This window comes from Taudactylus pleione, unplaced genomic scaffold, assembly GCF_031769625.1.
Source record: "Taudactylus pleione unplaced genomic scaffold, aTauple2 ptg000314l, whole genome shotgun sequence".
Classification (NCBI taxonomy): domain Eukaryota; kingdom Metazoa; phylum Chordata; class Amphibia; order Anura; family Myobatrachidae; genus Taudactylus; species Taudactylus pleione.
Window position 1 is genome coordinate 5,599,763 of NW_028284715.1, and position 12,738 is coordinate 5,612,500.

At 46.4% G+C, this 12,738-nt stretch overlaps 1 long non-coding RNA gene across 1 annotated transcript in view; it reads right to left on the reverse strand.

The window, feature by feature from the left end:
• Window positions 1-828: 828 nt before the first annotated feature.
• The window catches only part of LOC148510611 (uncharacterized), a 122,649-nt gene continuing 110,739 nt past the window's right edge, over window positions 829-12,738 (reverse strand). The window contains exons 2-3 of the long non-coding RNA XR_015869375.1: window positions 994-1,127; window positions 829-895 (exon numbers count right to left, since the gene is read on the reverse strand). This is a non-coding gene — a long non-coding RNA (uncharacterized LOC148510611). The remainder of the gene's footprint in view (window positions 896-993; window positions 1,128-12,738) is intronic.

Consider the following 12,738-nt stretch of genomic DNA (forward strand, 5'->3'; position numbering starts at 1 on the left):
TGGCTCTCCATTGGTCAACAGCAACCCTCTCTTTGTAGCCTGCTATAGGGGCAGCTATATTCTGTTAGTCCCTGCTGCTCAGCTAGATCTCCTGGAATGCAGCCAGTGGGTTAAACCAAAGAGCAGCCAAGGAGTAGGAGCAACCTTTGCTTGTCTCCCCTGCAGCCAGGCATCCCTGGACCACTTAAACTGTACCAGCACGAGGGACAGATTACACCCTGCCCCCCGGCCCAGCCCACCCATGCTGGCTAGATCCACACTTTTATGAGTTATTAGCTGGGATACCCGGCATTGCCCAGGTTGAAGAATGGACCTTGAAGTACATCTGCAGCCTTCATTTTTTACATTGCAGACCATTGCATATGAAAATGTGCTTGGAGGAAATTAGTAACTGTCTGTGCATGTGCAGTGTGACAGTTGATCCTCTGACTCACTGTTCTTCTGTTGGAGCTCTGCCTGCCCCCCCACTGGTACACCATTTGCCTTCAGATCAGTGCAGGTTTAGGCACTGGAAGACATCCTGAACGAACTTGCTTAAAACAAAATTTCAAATCAGAGAATCCACGGCCTACTTGGTGGGCACCATGTAGACCTCCATGGACCTGACAAACTTCAAACCTAGCCGACAACCTAATCCTGGTCAAATTACACCACCATGCCAAATTTGGTGGAGCTAGGTACAAAACTCTGGCCGTGCATAAAGGACAAACAGACAGACGGACACACACACACACACAAACTTTCTCGTTTATTATATAGATGTCGTGTCACCCCATATGTGACCATTACATAAAAGTGCTGGGAAACTGAATCCATATCCATAACTTTCTCATGGCTCCGCTAGCAGCAGGCTTTCTTATCAGGGGACCATCGCATTGGAATCATTATTGGATTACTACAGGATAGGAGAAAGATACACTATGCATTTAGCAGGTAATAAAATGAAAAAGTGATTTTCTTTTCCAACAAAGGATAAAGCATTTCTTTATTTACTTTTAGGTTTGTGGAACTACATGTTCCAGCGAACTTTGGTAGCCAGGGCACACATGTACTTGTTGTTCCATGCTGGCAGTCACTTGCAGTCAGTGGTGTGTTTGCTCTTGTAGTTCTTCAAGGGCCATCACCTTCTAAAAACAATAATGATCAGACTGAATTTTGTGCAAAGCAGTTATCTACAGCTCCACAGAGACATTGTAATTGCTCCTGAATTATTGAACACATACTTGCACTTTTTTTTTCCTCTTACTGTAGTTGCTTATTTTCATATCACATATCACAGGCATTTTCCAACATATTAATACAGTAAAATGCCACACAGACGGATGCATCCAACAAAATACAGCCACTCATACTAATCCCATTTCAAGGAAATTTACCAATATGTTCTCTTGTTTTTGTCCCTTGTAAGGGAAACATTTTCTTCTTCTGATGAATTAGTGAGTCTTGACCCCATATCTTTCACTAACCTATCTCCTGGGGTACCTCTCAATAAAATGGGGTCCCGCCAGGGTCGGTTCTAGGTTACCCAGCACCCAGCGCCGTCCTGTGCTCCCCACCGCACCTTCCCTCCTCGCTCTCTCCCGCTCAGCTTACACTAATAACGCCAGTGGGTGGATTCTTCTGTAGCCGGACCCTGGGGCCTTTGTGCGGCCGCACGCATGGAACGAGCCTTAAGCCAGCCCTGGGTCGACTTGGGGCACCATTGTCTCACACCATTGTCTCACACCAGGGCTGTCTCCAGGGGGAGCCACGCCCTGTTCAGAACGGGACTTAAGCGCCCGTTACCTGCGCACGGGCTGAAAATTAGGGTGTGGCCTAATCACCATAGTATGGCACGCTTCCAGTTAAAGTCAGGCTGTGGGCAAGCCCAGCACTTAGTCAGTAGCTGGGCTGCCCCTGGCCCTCTTCCTGCACTGAATGGATGCCGGGCGCAGCATCCTCTCCTCTTGTCCGGGGCCGACACCGCACAGCTGCAGCGGTGGAGGTGCCCAACCTCCCGACCGCCCGCGGGACACTTCGCCCCATGAGTGGAACAGCAGGGCAGTGCCTGAAAAACGGGACTGTCCTGCTGAAATTCGGGAATAATTGGGTGGGGTGCACCCTCTATGTGGTGGCGCCCCTGTTCGACCGCACTAGTGGAACGTGCCTCGAGCCGGCCTTGTCTCACACTTTCCTTTGTGATAATGATTAATCTGGCCCTATGGCAATATCTCCTGCGGTCCCTCTGCTTTCATTTGCAAAAGCAGGCCCCATAGGTTTCGAAGTTGGCTGCAGCACAATAAGACAAAAATACTCATAATTATTAAGTTTTATGTGAATACAATAATCCTGGGGTCCTAAAAAAAAAGATGAGTGCATACTATATAATAAAACCATTAAAGCTACATAGAAATCCATGTGATGGTCCGCAGATAAGCAGGCATCAAGAAATAAAGTTCTGACTAAATGCAAGCGGGTCATGTGACTGGTCCTGAGGATGTTCTAGGAGCTCAGGAGATGGTGGCATTGCCTTGGTGATCTTTGTGGCTTTGAGGTAGAAAGTTGTGTCAACAGGAGTAATTCTGTATTTATATTTTACGATATTATCTATGCATGAATTCTTTGTCGCATACGATAGGGAGGGTAAAAGATAATTGCTTCCCATCATTTCAGGCCATGTCTGTGCAGTAGATTCTCAGGTTTCTCTGTTGTGTTGGTCGTAAACTTTTATCCTGAAGCCAGGAAACCTCCATTTGTGGCTGGTGTTTTCCACCCAGAAGTGGAGGCATCTATTGGTGGTTGCCCGTCGGTGACTTTATGCATATGTCCAGTGGAGTCACAAGAGGGGTGCAGGGCGTGCCCCTCCGAGGAGTGACACCAAAGTGCCGGCACCTCCTCAGTGATGGGTGCTGCACTGTAGCATTACGTGCAGCATTCTGCTCCTGACACGGTGAGGAAGCCGGCACTCCACGCAGAGTTGCCCCCGGGGGTAGTCCGTACCTCCAGGACCCCCTGATGCCACACCCCTTTAGCTGCACGCACTACAAGCCGCCCCGCACTGGGTGTTACCGCGGGGAGGGACGCCACTGCACATGTCGCTACAAAGTCCTTCCCGAGGTACGTCCGTGTGTATGAATGTGGAAAGACTGGAGATGCTCGCTTTCAGCGGCCACACAGGCAGTAATACCGATTGGCATGTCACCATCGGTCGCACTGTTGAAACTTGGATACGCAACCACTTCCACCGACACGCCCACAGCGATCCCATAACACAGATCATCTTCATGCGTGTGCTAAGACACCTTCCCTGCCACCACCCAGGAATGCTCACTACATTTAAATACACTTCTGCATGCATGCATATGAAATCACAATTGTGACTCTGTACAGACACAATCGGGACACATGCGCTTGGCAACCTAGATGCTTGCACAGTAGCAAAAAATTGCTGCACTGTGTCTGACATTAGCAGTGTGTACCACTCAGAATGGGGCCCAAAGTCTCTTCTTTTGGCTACTATGACCAGAGAGATGCCGGGGAATTTGAACCTTTGCTTTCTCATACACCAGCTCCCGGGGAGATTAGCTTTTTTGACTGTACAATTATGTAACTACAGAATTACATTTCTTGTCACCAAGTTTTCAAGATTCTCTGGGCTCTCCCAAGTAGCAAATAGTCCTCAGGTCAGGGGCAGAACTATGGGAGACAATGGAGGCACCTGCCGCTGGGTGCCAGCACTGAAGGGGTACCTCCTCCATTGCTCACAATACAGTCAGGTCCATAAATATTGGGACATTGACAGAATTTTCATATTTTGGCCTCTATTCACCACCACAATGGCTTTGAAATGAAACAAACAAGATGTGCTTTACCTGCAGACTTTCAGATTTAATTTGAGGGTAATTACATCCAAATCAGGTCAACGGTGTAGGAATTACAACGGTTTCTATATGTGCCTCCCACTTTTTAAGGGGCCAAAAGTAATGGGACTATCAACTCAAAAGCTATTTTATGGACAGGTGTGGGCTATTCCCTCGTTATTTCATTATCAATTAAGCAGGTAAAAGGTCTGGAGTTGATTCTAGGTGTGACATTTGCATTTGGAATCAGTTGCTGTCGACTCTCAATATGAGATCCAAAGAGCTGTCACTATCAGTGAAGCAAGCCATCATTAGGCTGAAAAATCAAAACAACCATCAGAGAGATAGCAAAAACATTAAGTGTGGCCAAATCAACTGTTTGGAACATTCTTAAAAAGAAAGAACGCATCGGAGAGCTCAGCAACACCAAAAGACCCGGAAGACCACGGAAAACAACTGTGGTGGATGACAGAAGAATTATTTCCCTGGTGAAGAAAAACCCCTTCACAACAGTTGGCCAAATCAAGAACACTCTCCAGGAGGTAGGTGTATATGTGTCAAAGTCAACAATCAAAAGAAGTCTTCACAAGAGTGAATATAGAGGGCTCACCACAAGATGTAAACCATTGGTGAGCCACAAAAACAGGAAGACCAGATTACAGTTTGCCAAACAACATCTAAAAAAGCCATTACAGTTCTGGAACAACATCCTATGGACAGATGAGACAAAGATCAACTTGTACCAGAGTGATGGGAAGAGAAGAGTATGGAGAAGGAAAGGAACTGCTCATGATCCAAAACATACCACCTCATCAGTGAAGCATGGTGGTAGTAGTGTCATGGCGTGGGCATGTATGGCTGCCAATGGAACTGGTTCCCTTGTATTTATTGATGATGTGACTGCTAACAAAAGCAGCAGAATGAATTCTGAAGTGTTTCGGGCAATATTATATGCTCATATTCAGTCAAATGCTTCAGAACTCATTTGAAGGCGCTTCACAGTGCAGATGGACAATGACCCGAAGCATACTGCAAAAGCAACTAAAGAGTTTTTTAAGGCTAAAAAGTGGAATGTTATGCAATGCCAAGTCAATCCCCTGACCTGAATCCGATTGAGCATGCATTTCACTTGATGAAGACAAAAGTGAAGGGAAAATGCCCCAAGAACAAGCAGGAACTGAAGACATTTGCAGTAGAGGCCTGGCAGAGCATCACCAGGGATGAAACCCAGCGTCTGGTGATGTCTATGCGTTCCAGACTTCAGGCTGTGATTGCCTGCAAAGGTTTTGCAACAAAGTATTAAAAAGTGAAAGTTAGATTTAGGATTGTTTAGTTTGTCCCATTACTTTTGGCCCCTTAAAAAGTGGGAGGCACATATAGAAACCGTTGTAATTCCTACACCGTTCACCTGATTTGGATGTAATTACCCTAAAATTAAATCTGAAATTCTGCAGTTAAAGCACATCTTGTTTGTTTCATTTCAAAGCCATTGTGGTGGTGAAGAGGCCAAAATATGAAAATTCTGTCAATGTCCCAATATTTATGGACCTGACTGTATATTCACCCCACTTAGGGCTGTAAATATGTACCCTTAATGTACTTTGCCGGTCGCCCAATACATGGCACCTCTTCCCCACACCTGAGAAGCCATCATATCCATATACTAGTGGAAGGCTCCGTGTCAGACCATCAGATGCCGCTTCTGTCTATCTATAGCCTGTCCCTGCTTATTAATGTCGCTGCTCTTCAGCAGCTTCTCATGCCAGTAAGACTCTGACGCCCCCCCTCACCCACAACTCCCCATCTCACTCCTTCCTGGTGGAAGCTCTAGCCATGGACCTGTACTGTGGGCCCTAGCATAAGGGCGGCTGCAGATCTTCCACGAGCTGGATGACAACAAGGATGTACTAGACGGAGCTGCGGGTGAGAAGACATGGGAGGCGGGGGCCTGGGACACCAGCGACTGAGTCTGGGGCTAGATCTTTGGTGGAGCAACTTCCCGGCATATAATGCAGTTGGCAGTAGACAGGGCATTTTGTGATTTGTAGTTCCATCACAGTAGCAGTCTTACAGTGTCTTGACTCAAACTCATTCCTCAAAGCCCCCACATCAGGTGGTTTTCCTCTTCGATCTGGGGCATCAGGAGGTCTCCTCACCCCACATCAGGTGGCTTTCGTCACTCTGAGCCTCAGGCTAATTGCACTATACAGGTTACTATCTTATCTGTGACTAACGCATAGCTGTGTATATCCCAAAAAAGGGTGTTTTGGGGGGATATCCTGCAATTTTACTTTAGTAAATAGGTCTAATAGAAAGAAATTCACATATTCTATATTAGTGTTTTTGTGCGTATAGATAGACAGATAGATTAGACAGACAGACAGACATGCACCATGTTTATTTTCACTTGGGGGGGCACCAAATTCTAACTTGCCTCCGAGTGTCTGGGATGAGCTTACGCCACTGCCTCAGGTATCTTTGATGCTACAACGCATTCCACCTTGAGAATTTTCTATTTCCCCAGAGATCCCTTTATACATAAACTACAGCACAGTATTTCTTCTAGCCCGATTGTCAAGATCTTCCTGTTCTCCATGAAGGGTGAAATCTGTGAGATATCTGGTTCTACTTCCTCGAGACTCCTTTCTTTGGTCAATTCTTTCATCCATAACTGACATCTCCATTTGAATATCTTCTTTACATTAATAATGTATGTAAGCCCTTGTTTCATTTTCCTTGATCAAAGCCAGAAAATCTCTATAGAAACCAATGTATATTCATCCTCTTCAGAGTCAGTTTTCATTTGGCTATGAGGTGAACTTGTTAGTACAGAACCTACATCTGAAGGATGTTTTCCAAAATTACAGCATTAGCTCTTTTTTGCTTGCTCTTTTTCCAACTTTCAGCAACTGTACATCCGTCCTCTTAGCATGTAAATAGGCAGGGCCCTCCTTCCTTACGTTCATCCTTTGCTTCCAGTGCTCCTAGTCCCATGTCTCCTAGTTCCTTTCAGTGACTCTGACTCTATGGGCAGAATTCAATTCTTTCCAGCCCCTATCGCGCCCGACGGAGCAATTCTATTCTTGCTCCTGTCGGGCGCGATCAGCTGCCAAGCGCTAAATTTCAGCTCGCAGCCCCTGGGGGATGAGAGCTGAAATGTGCGAAAAGTGACATGTTTGGGCGCCCAAACATCACTTTTCACGATCGCGCCCAGCACTTTGGTCGGGTTTAGCTGCTTTACGCGGCTAAACCTGACCTCTATGGGCGCGATCAGCGTGAAAAGCTGGCACAATTGAATAGCGGCCCGCGATCTCCTGTCACTTTAGATGGGAGATGCGGGCCGCGAAATCAATTGAATTCCGCCCTATGTGCTCGCCGTTTATTGGGTACAGGCTCATTGGGTGCTGAACTGACCTTTCCTACCATTGGCTCACCTCCACTTGCCTCCAAATGTATAGGGGCATATTTATTCATTATTGGGTCCTAGACCCGATAATTATAACTTCTTATTGCCACTACTCGCAGTAATAAGAAATTAATCATCGTTCCGGATGTATTAAAATACACCCGCAGGGACACAAGCTTCTCTGTGTTGTTCCATAGATACCTGTATGTCATCTTAGAATTCCTATACCATTGTTATGTCATGTTTTACTGTCACTGTGTATATACCCTGCCTAGTGCTGTGGCACCTTAAAAATAAAGTATGATGCTAATAATAGAAACAAAAAGTAGTCCCTTTATTCTTAATTTCAAGAGATATTGTAGATTTTCTCTGGGCTTGGTGACAGGGCTGTAGAGGGCCGGGCCCAGGGGAAGGGGAGGTGACCTAATCGCAGGGTGGGGTGGCCAGACCCCCTTAGAAAAAAAAAGAAAAACATTTTGCTGTGCCGCAAAGCAGCACTGCGCACCAGGGAGGGGAGCGCTGTGAGCCCCTCAGCCCGGTGCAAATCCAGGGCCGGGGGTGAAATCAGTGTGATGGCTCCCTCGCACAGGAAGAGGAGACCAGAATTGGTGAGCAGTCTCCCACTTACAGGCAGGAGGGAGGGCGGCGACGGCGTCAGACCCGGGCCCCCGCCAGGACCCTCCAGCAAGCCTGGGCCCAGGTAATTAGTACCCGCTCCCCACCTCTCTGCACCCGATTGGTGAATGCTTTATGGTAAAGTTGGAGCCATATACAGAAGGGACATACATTCGTTTTTTATAATAGATGTATTAGGTCAACACTGCTTATGTCGGAGCTCCCTTGCTGGCACCAGTATATCAAAAACAAGAAACAAGCAGCAAGTTACATTTATTGGGTGACGCTAATATAACTTTAAACATGCTGTAAAAAGTTATACTAGCAACACTGGTAAATAATTTTAAGTAGCAAAGTAAAGCTGTTGTTGGCAACACGGCTCCAACATACTGTATGTAGTGTCGACCTAATGATCATTTATAATGATAACTGCCTATCAATTCTACCTGCTGTATGGTGTTTTAGTCTATTATGCTCAACTGTGGTTATTGATATAAATCAGTGATCCAAAGACTTCTTGGTATGGTGATACCCTTCATACAATTATGTATTAAATAGGGATTTTGTAAGAGCATACAGGTGGTATAGGAGAATACAGGTGGTATATGACAATACAGGTGGTATAGGAGAATACAGGTGGTATATGACAATACAGGTGGTATAGGAGAATACAGGTGGTATAGGAGAATACAGGTGGTATATGACAATACAGGTGGTATAGGAGAATACAGGTGGTAACAGGTGGTATAAGTCTTTTGGGTAATCAAGATGTGTTTGGAACATTGTGAGTGCTCCAAATGTGCAATAAACAGTAGAGCCATTGGCTTTAGTCTTTATAACTTCAATTGTCAGATATAATTTACTCAGCTCTCTTCTTGCCTGAAAGGAGCTATAATTGTGCTGTTGGGATAAATATGGCAGCCTGGTGCTGATGAAGGATTGCCAGATGTTACACTAAATGAGCCACGTAGCACTCACCGCTCGCCTAATGCCACTTGGTGGCATCTGACTTGATCTAGTCCTGTGATTGTGGAAGGAAGCTTCTCCATTTAGAGTAGTGGTGCTTGGCAACCCTGCAGTATTGAGCATGGTGATAAGAAGGCGAGTCTGCCCTACCCCCCAAAGTCTGGGTAATATAGCACAAGGCGGGACCTTGGATGCGGAATATCTCAGAAATATATAGTTTATTGCTGGGGAAGATGGATCTCGGTATCGGTGATCTTAGTTACATGCTGTGAATGGTACAACACAGCATATAGCCATTAGGTTGCAATTAGCCAGTGTGGCCAGGGAGTTCCGCAGATGAACTGGCAGAACTGTAAAGAATTTAAGTCTATACTGTCATCATTAATTCTTTGTTATCTAATAATTTGGGTAGGATATACTGAACCAACACTAAAATGCGATCAAACCTCCGAAAACTGCTGTCTTTGGAAGTTTGACCACATTCCCCATATGTATCAAGCTCAGAATGGTGTTGCATATAGAAGCCTATGGGCTTCCTACCACATTTTACCCCAAGAGGGATCTGACAGGATCCCTCCCAGTGTCCCCCGTGGCTCCCACATTTGCTGGCTGAAGGCCGCGCATGCACAGTAGAACCTCACACCGCAAAGGGCAAACCTTATCGGGAGAGCTGTCCTTTGTGTAAATAATCGCAATTAACAAAAGCCGCAATGCATGCAATGAGTGGCGGGATGTATCGCATACAATATGCGATGCTTGAAACATCGAGCCCTTTACGTGTAACATGAGGGTGGAGCCTGATGGTTGGCTTCCATTTATTGGGCCGTATTAAGCTTCAGACAGAATTGCAAAGCTGCTCGCAAGCAGCTTTGCAATTCCGTCTGTGCAGATATGGTAGTGCAGCAGGGGGCATCACACCTCCTGCTGCATTACTTATCCGAGCTGCGTTGTACAACACAGCATCGGATAATCTGCGGAACATCGGTCGGCTAAGATGACGCAGCCGGCCACTGCAGATGAGAGGAAGAAGCTAGGAATACTTCGTCAGCCGACAGAGATCCCCCCCAATGGCGGCGACACGCCTCAGTTTCGCCGCCCCTTCCCCGCCCACAAACGGCAGCAGACTGTCAATCACTGTCAGTCTGCTGCCGCCCTGCGTACATATACACAGCAACCGTACTGCACATGCGCAGAACGGGTCAGACGCCTGCGCAAATTCACGAACATCAGGGACTCTGATGAATGAGGGCCATTGGCCCTCATTCAGAGCCGCTCGTTAGCGGCAGTACGCTCGTTCCGAGCGATGTTTGCACATCTGCGCATGCGTACGCTTTTTAGTACGCATGCGCGAACCAGTCAGTGCGGCCGAAAATCGTTTGTTCGCTATATAGCGAGTGCCTGCTACTTTGAGTGACAGAATGAGGCGTATGTGGGTGGTAACAGGGGAAGGTGCTTGAAAATGGGGAGTGGAGATCCGAACGCAGGCGTGCTTAAAGGTCAAAGCGGGCGTTTTATGGGTGTGTATATTTAAAACAGCAGCGTCATTGACCACGTCACTGGGTTATTTTATAGCCAGAACTGCACGCAAATTTGTGGTAGCAAACACCAACCACAAGAATAGCGAGCAGTTCATACGCTGGTCGATGTACTCGATTAATCTAATAAATAGCGGACATGACGTAGGATGCGTGCGGCCAGGGGGCGTTTTTAACAAATAAACGAGCGTATGTTTTGCTCGTTCGTTCAGACTTAGAGGTGTGAACAGACTGCAATGTGCGTACGGATCATTTGAATAGCCACCCCTTGTTTTTAAACGAACGACCGCAAATAGCGTACGGCTCTGAATGAGGGCCATTGTTCATTAGAGCCGGCACATTTGTTTTGTTTTTTCTATATAGGATTCGAGAACTGGTTCAAAGGAATTTGTAAAAATACATTTTGCTCATGCTGAGAACTCCTGCTGCGTGTCTCAGCATTTCCGTAACCTTATCCTTTATCCTAACTTTTTTTTTTATCTCTTAGGGGCACATACTGTAGCTATACATGATAGAGAATTCCCACTGACTTGTGTCATGCGCCTACTGCTCTCCGTCCTTTCATGAGCAATAAAGAGATGATTCAGAAAGCAAACTAACAGGACCTTGGTGCTGGTGATTTTCACACAGGAACGCCACGGGAAAATCGCAGCTTTGCAAACTGAACTTCAATTGACACTTCCACCACGAAGAATAATCTTTAAATGTTTCTGCAAGGAGTAGATTAGCTGTGACATTGGAGGAAGAGAATGTGAGTCATTAGCATTAATTGCCTATTAATTTACACTGATTACAGATCACCCTCAGATATGAATGACTATCATACCAGAGAGGCCATCATATTTTTAAATATATTGCTCTGGAAATTATTGCTAGGCCATATACATGGAAATCGAATAGATAGCACAATTAATACTAAGAAAATAGGGATCTAATACATTTTGGGGCTTGTGCAGTTAGAATTTTTTTTTTTTATAAAGAATAATATGCTCCCGGAACAAACCATGTGGCAATGCACGGGGGCGCAAATGCATTTATTTATTTATTTTTTGCATGCAGGGAAAATATCGGCTGCTTTTCATGTCGCACACAAATATTGGGCAGCTTTGTTTTTTTTGTTCAAGGTGTTCTAGTTGTGTCGCTTTGCATAGGGGCCCTGTCGCTTGAGTGGTCATTTTGGGGGGTTACCCATAAATCGCGAGACTGCCGCACCTTCCGGGAGTGTAGGCAAGTATGCATTAGTGATCACTTTACTTCTTACACATCCTATCGGAGCCCTTGTCCTTTGCATGTGATTGATGTTAAATTCAGACGATCCTTAAATTCTTATTCAGGGTTGCCTACCCTCCCGATTCGGACGGGAGCCTCCCGATAAACGGGTGCAGCTCCCGCCCCCCCGGAAAGGCAGGCAAGCCTCCCACCTGCCGCCGATCCCCCGAACCCCCCTCCCCATTACCTGATAAACCCCTGCAGCGGGGGGGCGTCATTTTGGCCCCGCCCCTGCATCGCAATGCCTTTTTTCTGCATCGTGTAGCGGGGGCGGGGCTAAAATGACGTGATAGCGTGACCCCACCCCGTCACGCCCGCAAACTGACCTCAGCTTGTTTGGACCGCCCCCTTTTGCCGGTCACGCCCCCTGTTCTGCCGATCTGGCTGCTCCCTCCCGGAAGGAGCAGCCAGATTGTCGGCAAGTATGTTCTTATTGCTGCGAAAAGCTGCATTAAGAAATTATTTTAATTATCGTGACCAATTCCTGATAATGAATACATATGCCCCAAACTGAAGCTCAAGAGGAATATGAGCGGTTTCCAAATTGCAGTGCTGGGTGTTCAGTGCAAGTTCATAAGTCTAGGGACCTCCAACATGGCACATTTATTTTTGGCCTCATCCTATAGAGCCAGCTCATTTGTTATTTAATATTGGTTCCCATCTAGGACCTGGTGAACTCTGCAAAGCTGCGTTGCTTATAAGGTTTATTTTTCTCCTAGTTTTGGCCAACAATCACCTACTGGACTCTGATGATGGAGGTAGTAACTGCCTTAGTTTCCAGAAGCACTTGCAGCATACAAAGCAGCCAGAGGGCAGCAACAGGAACATGTGGCACTGCGTACAATTCTGAGGTAAAGATAGACTGGGCTGGGCTGCAATGTACAGGTCATGGCGTGCAAACATATTGTAGTGTATCTGTGACAACCCGTGTTTGTTACCCTTGCCGCTGGGTCACTTACCGCTCCTGTGGTCAATCAGCTCGCTCCCTGAGCATGGGTTGTGCCCAGGGCCGGATTAAGGCTATAGGGGGCCCGGGGCACATCAGACAGGGGGCCCTATTACAGAGGTAGGCAGATTAATTATCTCTCTCTCCCTAATATGTATTTTG